Here is a 13562-nt window from a genome sequence, read left to right as displayed (position 1 = left end):
CACGACAGGGGCCTCTCCCCCCGCGCCCAGGGGCCTCGCCAGCTGCTTCCATCAGAAACTTGCTCTCGTCCTGGGAAGATGTGTGCAAACGCAGGCTGACAGGCGGGACGTGCCCATTACGGTCATCACGACACGAACGGCTGCCTGATGCTTCCCGGGATGAGCCAGGGGGTTCCACTGCCTCTCTCGCGTTTGCAAACATCCCTTCCTCTCCTGTCCTCTTTGAGCGTCTGAATTAAGTCATTTTTTTTTGGAGGGGGGGTGGAACGAGCCCCGAGAATTTTGGAGGGGAAGGGGACAAAACCCAGCTCGCAGTCCCCAGCCCTTGGGCCAGACTCCCGCTGCAGCGGCGCCTGGGGCCGGGCTGGAGAGAGGGGAGCCCCGGTGCAGGTGCATCCATTTACAAACAGAAACCAACACCTTTCCAGCAGGTTCTCCAGCATCCGCTAAACAAAACGAGGGAGAGGGTATTTTTGATGTAAATTCCGAGCAGCTGGGCCCCTGGGTTTTCTCGAGGAAGTAACACCATTTCCTGGAGTCGGCTAACACCGGGAGCCCTGGCAGCCTTGCAGTTTCCTTCCCTGTTTACGGGGAGCCCGCTCGCGCGTGTCACCCCCACGCCTAGTGCCTGCGCGCGTCCTCGGGCCGGGCCCCTACCTGGCCGAGCTGGGAAGAAAGCCATTTGCGGGTGCCAGGTGCCCGCACCCCGGGCCGCCCGGCCTGGCAGGGACCGGGCGCTTCGTGCAGCCGCAGTGCGGTGGGTGAGAATGAATCCGATATGAAAATGTCTGAGGCAATAAATTAACACGCAGCAGGGGGGCTGATGGCTCAATCCTGTCTGGTCCAGACTACCTGACACCCATTACTGTTCCAGGAGGTGGGAGCCGGTGCCGGGACTGGAGCGAAAATGAACATTCCCCACAGACGTGGAGCTTTGCCGTGTAGGTGCGTGATGCGATTGTGCAAAGGGGCACCCGGCGCCCCCACGGCCCTGCGAGCCCATCCCAAGGCGCCCGGCCCGCAGCCTCCTCTGCTGTCCCCGTTGATTTATTTCACGCCAAAGGAATGCCTTTGACATTAGGAGAAGCAATGGAGAACACGCGGGGCCCTGGTAAGGCCGGTCACACCTTGGGTAAAACAGAGCCAACACCGGCAGGTGGGTCTGCGTCTTTCGAAGGCGGCTGGGCAGCTGGGCTGGAGGGGACAAAGGAGGAAAGCCTCACAACATTTGCCCCCCTGTGCCGTGCCAGGTCCCCGAGCCTAACGGTGTGTCCCCATTCTGGGAAGTCCTTCATCCGCGTGGCATTCTTGGGAACATCGCCGACCCAGGTCTGAATTGTTTTCCTGGAACGAACGATTGTGAGAGATGCTTTAGGATGCACACCCCCAAGCATGAACCTGGACACAAATTCACATGCAAATTGCGCTGAGTAAAATTTCTCTTCTTGATATTTTGCTTGGAATATTTCATTGCCCGAGGTCTTCAGAGGTAAGATTCTAAAGGACGCGTTACTATTATTTTAAATCAATAAATTGCTTCTGAAATCATATCGTACATGAGCTCAGTCCCCCCACACTTTCAAAGGAAAAAGTGAATTTGAAGAATAACACTCGTTTCACCCCTGAGGGTCAAAAACAATACATTTTTTATAGACACTCCATGTTTATTGTTTGCACAGAATTTCCAGGCTACATAATGAAGCTTGTATTTTGATTTTCCTTTTTAAATATAGATCAGCCCTTCAAATGGATATTGTACAGGTTTAACTATAGAACAAACGTGATCATCTTTCCTGAGAGAAGAGGATGTTGTCTCATACCTTAAGTTTTTGCTTCTAAAAACTGCATAAACTTATATTCACATTAAGTATGTGACTTCTGGGAAAGTTGCTGAATTAAACGGAATCACAAGATGCTAATAATTTATGTCACCTCTCATTTTAACCATCCCAGGAAATGAGTGTGTATGGTCTTATTTTTTTTTCCATTTTTATTTGCTCAAATAGTTTTCTTATCAGCAATTTGAAAAAAATGCTTACAGCTTTTGCCCAAAATATTTTCCAATGCTCATTGTAGCAATTGTAACTTAGCTAGTTAAAAGTCAGATAATTAAACACACAAAGATAGACCACATTTTTTTTTTTTTTGCATTTATCCTTTGGAGACTAGAATTTTAGCACAGCTAAAGCTATGCAAATTGGATTCGGTTGCCTGTAAATTTCTTGCTGCATATTAAGACCACTTGCTCTCAATTCACCCCTGCTGAGGGGAACCGTAGCATCTCCTAAAGAATAGAATCATAGAGTATAGCGAGGCCTGATACCTAGAACAACTTCTGCCCCAGGAAGGCTTAGCAACAGCAAGAGAAAAAAAAAAAGTGCTGAGGGCAGGAAGGAGAACATATTTAAAATAACCACATAACTCATAATGGAGCTGGATTAGTCAGAGAGGCGATAAAAATCTCCCTGCTGCGAATACAGAGCACACAACAACATGCATTTCCACAAGAAAAAGAGATAAATACTGCTGATTCCAAGTAATAGGGCTTTTCAAGAGGTTTTACTGCTTAAAAGTTTATAACATTTCGTGCTACCATTTCTTTCTTCAAAGACAGTTTGGAAGAGCATATGTTTACTGGCCACCAATTTGTGTTTAATGTGTCGAATGAACAAAGCCAGACACGGCCTTGTTACCGGGGCTCCTGGATTATCTCAAAAGAGGAAAACGGAGGGGTGGTCTGTGTCCCACCTGCCTCCTGGACCTACCTGGGCCCCACTGAGCAGGCTCCACCTCCTCCCGTCCCTGGGGGTACTGCTGGGTGCAGCCTGCAGCAAGGCGCCAGGGGCCGAGCTATAGCAACTCAACTCAAGGTAGAGTCGGCCGCAGGGGATGAGTCGTGTGCGGGGTGTGAGTGTGACCCTGTGTCACTGCCTCTCCCACATGGCCCTTCTGTTCCCCAGTCTCTGGGCTGGCTTCCCAGAGGTGATGCTGGTCCCAAATAAGACACGGTTTTAGCTGTTGCCATGTCTCTTCATCCTTCCCTCCCGATGGCAACTGTGTTGTGTGCTGCCCTAAGGAGGCTTAATATAAATAATAGACGTGGGGTTTCCTTCTGCTTAGATCAAGGCTTTCTACACACACACACACACACACACACAGTCCTAACTGACCTGCCATTAGGTCAGGCTATACGGACCTACGTTGACCTCACCAACTCAATCTTGTGCAATGGACGAGGTCTTTCACACGGACACGTGTGGTCTCTGACTTCTCTCCCTTTCTCGACTTTTCTAGGCATTGTCCAACCATCTGGAGGTTTCCATCAGACCCAGCGTCTCGCTGAGAATCTCCTACCATCCCGAGTCTGGGGCGAGAAGGGCCTCGCTGACCCCCGTGTCCCTTGCTGAGAGCAGCGCTACTCAGGGAGCGCTCCAAGAGAAATTTGGATGTGTCACCTGAAACCTCATTCCCAGTCACTGAAATGAGCTCCGCGCCCACGTGGGAAATGTGTGCCTGTCGATCTTTCTGAATACATTTCACGACATTGATTTTAAATACCCCACCATTGTTTTCCTTTGGATTGTATGATTATCACGCTCATTTAGAGGCCCCAGAACTCACATTGTAAAAATCAACTGACTGTTTCTGACTTGCTGATTTTCCATGAAAAACAGGGAAAACTCTAGTGTGTTCGGGAGAAAATGTTTGGATGTGATGTGAACTAAAACGTGCCACTTCAGTGGGCTGTGAAAAGTCTCCACTTATGTGTGTTTAGAGTCCAATTCTCCCCCTAACTTAGGCTCCGAATCCCCACTGATGATGTTACATCCCAAACAAATCCAATTCCACGACTTTTTAAGGAAGGTGTGCTCGGTGTGCTCGGAACAAATAGAATCAAAATACGCTTTGCAGCATCCTGTCCGAAAGGGCTGGCGCCTTGAGGAAATGCTGGATGGCTCGGGAAAAACGGAGGGCCCTTTAGCTTTCCATGCTTAATTTATTTAGACCTATCGCTCTTTGAAAATCTCCTCCATAAAGTTGGGTCTCATCAGGCGCAGTGCACACTGCGGACTAGCCTGGCCCCAAAGTGGCCCACGCTGAAAATAACAAGCCAGCCGGTTAATAAGGCCCCGTGTTCCCACTTCTGTGTTCCTGCTTTATGTGCATGTAACTCACTTTAAAGACAATAGATCCTCCTAACACAGGGCGAGAGGCTTGGAGGAGCCGGTCTGGACTGAGCGCCAACCACGGGACACAGTTCCGGGTTCGCGTCCCTTCCAGAATATTCTAGGAGATGTGGGCTCACCGAGATGCACGCCTGAGTCTGTGTTTCTGAAATCGAATTCCATTCTTCCCCAGGACTTGCTCAGAAAAATCCTGAGAGGAAGTGTGGGAGGAAACACAGCGACGGGGAGACGAGGAGGTGAGCCTTGGAAACCCATCCCCGTCGGGGGCCCGGTGTCTCCGGCCTCTCCAGCTTCCAGTCTCATTTCCCTTCACGTTTTAAGTACGGGTGGGTGCTCGGGGCCCCGCACCAGCGCCGGCAGCTTGCAGATGCAGATGTGCTCGGTGTCTGAGGCCGTGAAGTTGGTAAACTAGCTGTTCACAGGCTGCAGGGAGTAGGTGATTCTCCGCAGGCAGCGCACATATTACAGCCTTCCTTATATAGTGCTTGCTCTCCAAATTTCCTTTACACTTTGTTTACTATATATTCCAATAGTGTAATATTAAACAAAAACAGTGTGTCCTACGCCAGAATGATTGATTACCGCACCGTCACAAGGTCACCTCCTAGGGACAGGCTGGGTGCAGGAGAGGCTGTCTGACTCGTACAGTTAACACTATATCCGCATTGTATGAATGTCACCAGCAATCCAGTGATTTATTGCTTGGAAGGCTCTGTTCAATTTTTTCTGCCTGACCAAATTGCACATTTTCTAGAAAAAGAAGCAAAAATATTTCAGCACATGGATTACCTCACTCCTCATTTTCCCCACTAGGATCCGTGCACATTTGCAGCGATCCTGATGATCAAAACCTCTTCTTCTCTGGCTCCTTTTCCCCCTTCTGCAAGATATTTGGGAAAAAAAAAAAAAAAAAAAAAGATTATCCCACTAATGAAAAGGTGCAGCAGGAGATTAAGGGCTTTTTAATCAGATTTTGGTAACATCTGTGGGCCAGGAGTAAGGGCAGCTGTATGTTCTGTTTCTTAATTTTAGCTAGATTTACCTTGGATATAAAATTGTTAGCCTCGGGGAAAATTGCATAGGGGTTGGGAGGGGGACATGGTCTTCGAGAAGACTACATGACCAAAACTGTTTCAAAACACAGCGAGATAAGCCTCTCTTGCTCCAGAGGGTTTTTTCCTTCCTTTCCCGGGAAAGATGTACAAATAACTAAGGAAGCGTTTCTGTCAGAGACGGTTCAGCCAACCTGAGCACAGAGATCTCTGGGCGCGGGGGCTCGCCGCCTGGGCTGGGCCTGCAGAGGGTCTCCCTCACAATTTATTCAGGGGTTTAGGGTTTCTCGGGGTTGTTTCTCCCTCTCAGCCACCACTTAACAGAACTTGGCTGAGCCCCCAGGGTTCTGCTCACATTCTGTGTAAATGTAGATGAAACAGAGAGAATAGATAGTCTAGTATAGGTGCCAGTAGAGTTTTAAATTAATTTGCCTTTTTTTTTTTTTTTTTTTTACTTTGGATTGTGTTTTTGTCCTTTCCCTGGAAGCTATATGGGCTTTGAATACTTTGCATGGCAACTCATGGGAGAAGTCTCTCGGGTGTGTGTGCTGGTCGTGGGTTATTTTTTACTCTTAGAGCTGGATACTCTGAATATTCTGGATTAGGAAAAGAGATCAGACAAGATGTAAGCATTTTTTTGAGGTTTTTCCCAAATTTAACAGACTGCTGAGAAGTCTCTGTGAGGTGTCATTCGTGTGTCAGTGCTTAGCTCTGTTCAATTTTATATGGTGGGGAGGAAAAGTGTCAGTGGCAGAAAAATAGAAAATATGGAAGAGAGTAAATTTTTCAGCGGTAAAGGAAAATTCTCACCAGAAACACCCTAAAAAAAGTCCTAAGTTGAGGGGCTCCTGGGTGGCTCAGTCCGACTCTTGATTTCAGCTCAGGTCATGATCTCAGAGTTATGGGGTTGAGTCCCACCTCAGGCTCTGCACCCATGGGGGAGCCTGCTTAAGGATTCACCCTCTGCCCCTGCCCTGACCCTCCCCCCCAAAAAAAGTCCTAAATTGAGTCTACTTTAAATATAAACATAAGATTCTAGAGTATTTTTGTCTTTCATTGCTTCTTATTGACCGACAAGCTTTTAAAAATCACAAAGTAACTAGTCAAGAACGATTTCACAAAAATATTCCCCAGCCAGCGAATTCTGTAGTGTTAAAATTAATATTTTGTCCTCTTTCACAGGTCTTTCCTCTCTCTGGGCAGGAGCTGTTGTTTGTCAGGATGACAACTCTGCATAAGAAGAGCCCACAGTTGCCTGGACCTACAAACTGCCTGAAAGGCTCCAACAGAAAATGGGCTAAAAATCTTGTGGGGACTGACCTTATATCAGTGTTTTTGTGCAGCAGACAGTCTCTTGATAATGTTTGGGAAATTTTTACCATATCTGCATTTTGTCAAATGGTCCAAGCTTCTCCCCACCACACATATAAAGACTCCTTAAGGGACAGAACCAATTACCACTGGAAAAGCCCCCAGATCGATGGTGTATATGACACACTCTTGAAAACCAAGGGTGCTGGTTACTCAGGACCCATTGGCATGTATTCAGGTAACAGCACACTCTCCTCATTTCCCTTCCTGGGACTGAAGTCTGTAGTATTTCCCTCAAGGAGACTGAATCCACCCAAAAGACATAAAAAAAAAAAAAAAAAAAAGACAGGGAAAAAAAAAAACAGTTCTCAAACAGGAAGACTGCCAGTTGTAAAAAAAATAAATAAACAAATTTTAAAAATTGATAAAATAATAGACATAATAGGAAAGGCTCAAACCTGAAAGTGACAAGTTTACATGAAGTTCCTGAGACCATTTACCCAACTCCATTGTGAAAGATTACTAGTTTCGAGCAACAGGATCTTTACAGAACATGGTATTTCGGTGCCACTGTCTACTTAAGAGAGTTCCTATGAAATCACAATTCGTGTGGGGTCTTAACTCAGTGGAAGGAAATCAATACAAGGCATCTTCCTGGGACTTTTGTGTCCAAATGTCAATAAGCGTCCTCATGGCCTGGCTCAGGTCGTGTCTGTGTTCCGAGACTTTGGGGCACTTCTCTTCACCTCTTGTGAGCTTTGACACTTTACTCTGATACTTTAGATTCAAACCATACAAAGAGGTCTCCCTTCATTCATCCTTAACGTTTAAAAACACACAAAAGAAAACTTTTATCTTTGAGGCATTACCACAAGGCCCATGTTCTTGAGACTTTCCATTTCAAAATAAAATTTTAAAAAATCATATGAACCATCTGCTGTATATTGATAGTTAATGTTTTTTCCCCCTGATCGGTAAAGCCCAATAAGAAAAAGAAAGTTTTTCAGAAAAGATTCTTTTTCAAAAAAGAATCATGTTTGATTCATCACCAAACATCTCAAAGAAATAAAAGGGAAGTCTAAAAGGAGCTTCTCTGCAGCCAAGAAGGAATGCACCAGATTTGACCCGTTTTTTTTTTTTTTACTTTTTCTTTCTTTTTTTTCCCCCCTTGTCACTTGGTACATGATACTGCTTTTGCTCTTTTACTTTCTGGTAAAAGAGAAAGTCACAGACCCCACCCAGCGTAGCTCTCATCCATCCTCCATCCATCTACCTGGTGATTAATAAACAATGTGGCTTATTCTGTTTCTATGGGGATGGAAATCATGACTTTCTAATTTGTTCTTACAAATTTGTTCTCGTTGAACTCACAGCCCAGTTTGGTGGCATTTTAGTGGTAATCAGGGGACAGTACATAGTAAAGAGACACAGAGAAGCTGACGGGAACAGATTTACACTGAGGGTTCAGTCATATGCTAGAGAAATGGAGTCTCGTCGGGGCATCACAACCCTGCAGAACGAGTGTCGCAGGTCTCTATGAGTTTTCATCTATAGATTTAAATGTATACATCCATTTTTTTTCTTTTTAAAAGCCCCAGGCCACATGTACTAACAATTCAGATTGTGTTAAGCAAAAAAAAGAAAACTCCTTCTCACTCTGCGCATGTACACACACGCACACACACATGCAAATGCAAAGCAAGAAAGCCAACAACATCCGAAGAATGCTACAAGAACACAAAAGGTCTAGATTTCTCCTCACCAAGAAATACACTCTTGTTTCCCAAAGATGGGGACTCGGGATGTTTTTCAGGCCCACAAAGAAGGGCCATTCCCTCTGACAGGCAGTGTCTCTGAGCCTGCACAATACTTTCAAACGTTCCCAGGAGCTCTCTGCACTTGTGAATGGCTAGCTGGCATTCTCGGCTGGCTGTCTCTTTCATTCCCCTCTGCTTTGAACACAGAAGGTAATGCATTTTTTTTCAATGTTTCCCAGAAGTAGTAGTCCCTACCCAAATGTATACGGTGGCGCTGGATCATAGGTGGATACCGATTGGTCGTTGCTGGGACACCATTCCTAGAAGTCCCAGGCACTGTGTCTAAGAATAATGTCAGTACATTGCAGACCCTACGGGTGCCCGTGGGCAAGATGGGTATTTTGGGATCTCAGATGGCATGGGTAATTCTGGGGCTTCTTGCAGGAGACAGGTAACTGCTATGATAACGCTGTTTTCCACTCTTTATTAAGACATGCCAGAGGAGCACTGCTAATTAAATAAACGTGAGATGAACAAGGCAACAAGAATAAATCACGAGCTATTTTGAAATAATAAAAAAAAAAAACAGCCAAAGGAAGTTGGTCGCAATACAGAAACATGAAACCGTATTTAAATGATTTTGGATTTTGTTCTAGAAGTCAGGTGCTCAGTAATCACGTAATTCCTCATTTCCATCGAATTCCTCAAGGTTCCTCTTCAGGAAAGGAGAAGAAATAAAAACACCACGGCTTAAATAATTTAAGTGGAGACATGTCTAAGGATGCGATGTGACAAAATGTCTGTAGGTCTAGCCCAGCCACCTCTTGAAGGAATATATCAATGTTTTCAAAAATTATCTCAGCACTCTAGAAAACGTTAACGCTTTTTTAATTACAAGGTTTATGTCGCTTGGTGAAATTTTAATGTAATGAAACATTCAGCTGGACCTTGTGCTGGATGTAAAAGAAAATTATTCATTGAAAATCAGACCATAGGCCACCTACTGTTTTTTTTAACAAATGGTTGAACTATCACGGGGTTACAGAACTTAACATGTAAATTGCACTAGAACTTATAATTTCTGATTCAAATCCCTGAAGACTGCCATTTAAGTCAAATATATGAGTGAAATTTTGCTTCTGTGCCATAATAATGCAGGGAAATGGTCAAAAATCTGAACATATCTAGGGTAATTATTAACCCAATAATAATGTATTTTTAGTTATTTAATCAAAGGTATAAAAATTATTAATGTCAAATTCTTCTTATAAAAACGAAGTTTTAAACACCAGCATTTAATTTCAAGGGTGACAATGCTAAATCTAACCCATTAGGGGAATTTCTTGCAAAGCCAAGTAGCATAAGCGAGAGAGAAAGATTGCTGCTCATTTTTCAGGTCATTACTAGGAAGTAGCAGAAAAGGACAATTTTTCTCCAAAATGATCTTGAACTAATTTTTAACATTAACTGAAATTGATCAATCTTCCGTAAGCTCAACTTGATCTATGGGCTAGGACAAAAACCACGAGGCAAATCGCACGGAAATCCCATGCTTCCCAGGTAAACACGGCAGGAGGCATGTGGCACCAGGCATTTCTGCCCCATGCTGGCCGCGTCCTATTGTTTTCTATTTTGTGCTGCAGGGAAATCTGAAAGGTGACTTTATGTCACCTGGTAACAGTAATAGATTTTTTTTCCCCTTTTGCTCTCATCTCCTGAATGTTAAAAACCTATTGGTAATATAGAAATTTCAATTTTCACATCATCTGCGCTAAGGAGGTTCCGTTATCCATGAGCTCCTGCATTCTTGTGCTCCTAGGGCCCCTCTTCATCCTCGTGTATGTCCCTGGGACAAAGTTCTTGCATTTCCATTGAAAATACAGAAATCTCACCGTCTCTCCACTCTGACCGCCTATACCCCAAGGTACTACGAAGTAATATTTTATTTTTGCAGCCATGAGGTGTAAATGTATGTCACTTCACCCTGTCTCCCCCACTTTTTGGTGGTCAGTAGGACCAGCCGGAGCTGAACTCTGGTGTCCCCGGGGAAAACGAAATCTGTTCACAGTGGCTGGAAGAACAGAATAGGAAGGAGGGTCCCCAAAGTCTCCATCGACCAAATGACTCAAACTCCTTCCGCATCCAGCTTATCCACAGAACCCCCCCACCCCCAGCCGAAAGTGACAAGATTGAGATATCTTTGGGCTTTTCTTGCTGGTTGTCTGAAAAAAAAAATGTGCAATTGAAACAGAGAAATAAACAGGAAAAAAAAAAAAAAAGAAGAGAGTTCCAGGAAAGAATCTGAATAAGCTAACAATGGGGAGCCAGCCCCTAAATATCCAAAGGCCATCTCACTGCCTAGATTCAAAGGAATAAAGTGACATCTGTAAAGAGAGTGACAGTCATCACTGCATCCTGCAGGCATCCTTCCTTAAAGACACAGAAGCTCTTGGGAGGAGCCTGAGCTCCTCTTTCCACTCCCCCCTGTACACACACACACACACACTCTCACACACGTGCTACCTCTAAGCTACTCCTACGCTGTGCCCCTCCTGGAATCCCATCGCTGGGTGTGCTCCTCACTGAGAGCCTCGGGTGTCAAAGAGCTGGGATCTCCCCCCACCACCCCAGCCCTGAAGCCGCTCCCCGCCTCCCCGCTCGTGTGGATCCCAGCAGCCCTCGAATCCACGCCCTGTCACTGCTCTTTCATCCCTATCTAAGATGATCGGTCAGCTTCGTGCCACCACCTGCCTTTTCGATCCAGTGCCAACTGCAGTAGGAAAACCTGTCAGTCGTGCACCGCTTCCATTTAGACAGAGTCTCATTAACACCTCTCTTTCCTCTGGCTACCTGCCACCACAATTTAAGGAGACTGTGTTCCTAAACATACACAAGAAAAAAAAATCAAAACTCTGTGGAAATACAGTTGTGGGTCCGTCTGACCTCAGCTCGCAGGTACTGAGCCATTTGGAGCAACGTCTAGCCGAGGTATTTCAATTTAGACAGGTTCGTGCCTGACACCTGGACACAAAGTTCTCAGTGAACCGCCACCGTCGATTAATTTTTAAAACATGTTCCTATAATGACCAGTTTCTATGAATTTTCTAATCTACCAGAGGGACATAGGTCTGGAGCAGGGAAACTCCTCTCAGGTATAATAAGCAGCGACTGCGGACACATCAGGTCGGTTGTAGAGGACAGTATATTGTCCCGGGAAGGGGCCTGACACAGGCTGACAGTGCCACAGGGTCCTGCTGCACGCCCCAACCCTGATTCTTTGGTCATGGACATCCCTGGGTTTGCAGAGGCCATTACCTTTACCAGGTGCCCAAATGCCTCTTGGACAATATGTACAGAGGGGGAGCCGCATCGGCGCATCCTCATGGAGAAGGGCGATCTCTGGATGTGGCATCCGTCTGCCACGTGGCAGGAAACACCTTCCTTCCCCGGGTACACCCAGTAGGAACCAACACGTGTGCAGGTCTGATTATCGTAGGAAGGCACCCTTTGAACCAGTCCTAAAGTAGCAATAGTCTCATCATGGTTCCATGGCTCCTAAGACCGCACCAGCCCATATTTCTTGAACTTTTCATTTTCTACTTATCTGGCGACCAAGATTGAGTTTGTCTTGGCTTTTCTGCACTGTCCTCATGCCCGTGTCTCTGTGAGGGAAGGAGGAATCTGTCCAGCCGAATGAGGACCATGAAACACTGCCATTGCCTTGAGCGCATCCTCACAGCAGGACAGGCTGGGGCACATTCAGCTTCAATATGGCAGACTGGGCAGGAGGCCGGGCGCCATTTGTACTGAATGTACTGGAAGCCTTGACCACCGGGGCCAGCCACTCGTTAGATGGAGCCACATGGCTTGGCTAAACCTCTTGTGTGCCCAGCCAGTGACAACCAGTTAGCTGCCAAACAAAGGAGTGATTGTGGCCTCCCATTCTCCATGCCCTCTTGCACCCGTGCATCTGTGCTCTAGACCAACCGCGCTCTCCCACAATCCCCGTTTAGCTTTTCTTTATTTCTCACTAGACTATGAGCCCCTCCCAGCCATACTATAGCTTCAGAGCCTGCCACAGCGTGAATGCTGCTTTTGAGGGACCCACCATTGATTTGGAGAAACATAGTCACACAGATGATGCACAAATGCCACAGTAGCTGGTGAACTGGATGCCTGTGATGGGCCAGAAGAGTTAGGGAGACACAGGAAGGAAAGTGAGGTGGGCCTGAGGAACTGGAGCTGGAGCTCGGTGACCCCTTTGTGGGCCCCATGGAAGGAGCCTGTGCCTCCATTGGCCGGGTGGCAGGAAATCACTTTCAAATGTGGTCATTTTGTCTACACTGCCTCATGGGTTCCTTGTTCCCTAACTAATCAGAGCAAATCACATGTCTCAATAGGGAAATTCTTAAAAGGCTCCCCAGAGTGAAAAATTTTGTGAAGGAAATTTTACATTTTTGTGATGACGTTTCAGAAATTTTGTAAGTAAAGTAGGATGTCTTAAGGGGGCCCACCTATACTGCCCAACATGGGGATGACTGCAGACATCAGAATTGTCAGTTATACTAGACAACGCGGAAAGACATCATGGGGCAGGGAGCAAGCGAGGGCTCCTTGGTTAGGCCCCCTTGATCTCTGCCCGCCATGGGACTCGCCCCCCAGGCGGTGGCCTCCAGTCCAGCAGCAGTGGCACTGGCCACATTTAGGGAGCACCTGGTACTCAACTTGATAGGGTCTCCTTGGTCCTTAGAAAATGTGAGGGCCTCTGGCAAAATTGCTCACTGGGGCAGCTCCCAGTAATCCCCACCTCAGTATATCCATGGGACAAGGAGCCCTGGGCATTTTGAATGAATGGGATTTTGGGGGGAGGGGAGGGAAGGAAGAGTGAGGGAGAGAGAGAATCTTAAACAGGCTCCATGCCCAACATGGGGCTTGATCTCATCTCACAAACCCAAGGTTGTGACCTGAGTCAGACGCTTACTGGATTGAGCCCCCCAAGTGCCCCTTGAGTGAATGTTTTTTGCCTTTGGTTTTTCTGTAGTCATATGGCAAATAATTTACTTTGTATGTCCTATTAATTACTTACCCCAAGCAAGTTAGAACATGTTGATAAATACTTTTTAAAACATGACTGTCATAGACTGAATGCTTGTGTCCCCCAGGGCCCCAAATTCCTATGTTGAAGTTCTAACCCCTGTGCGATGGTTCGAGGAGCTGCAGCCTTTGGGAGGTGATCAGTCGTAGACAAGATCATG

The 13562-nt window shown here is 46.2% G+C and overlaps 1 long non-coding RNA gene across 1 annotated transcript; it reads left to right on the top strand.

Annotated features, from left to right (window-relative positions):
- Positions 1-638: 638 nt before the first annotated feature.
- LOC140620515 (uncharacterized) lies at positions 639-7474 on the top strand. Its single transcript, XR_012020270.1, has 5 exons — positions 639-757; positions 875-1156; positions 1251-1489; positions 3295-4423; positions 6422-7474. It is a non-coding gene; the product is annotated as an uncharacterized lncRNA (long non-coding RNA).
- Positions 7475-13562: the final 6088 nt, after the last annotated feature.

The sequence above is a fragment of the Canis lupus genome, chromosome 29 (genome assembly GCF_048164855.1).
Source record: "Canis lupus baileyi chromosome 29, mCanLup2.hap1, whole genome shotgun sequence".
NCBI lineage: Eukaryota > Metazoa > Chordata > Mammalia > Carnivora > Canidae > Canis > Canis lupus.
This window is presented reverse-complemented; position numbering and strand designations above follow the sequence as displayed.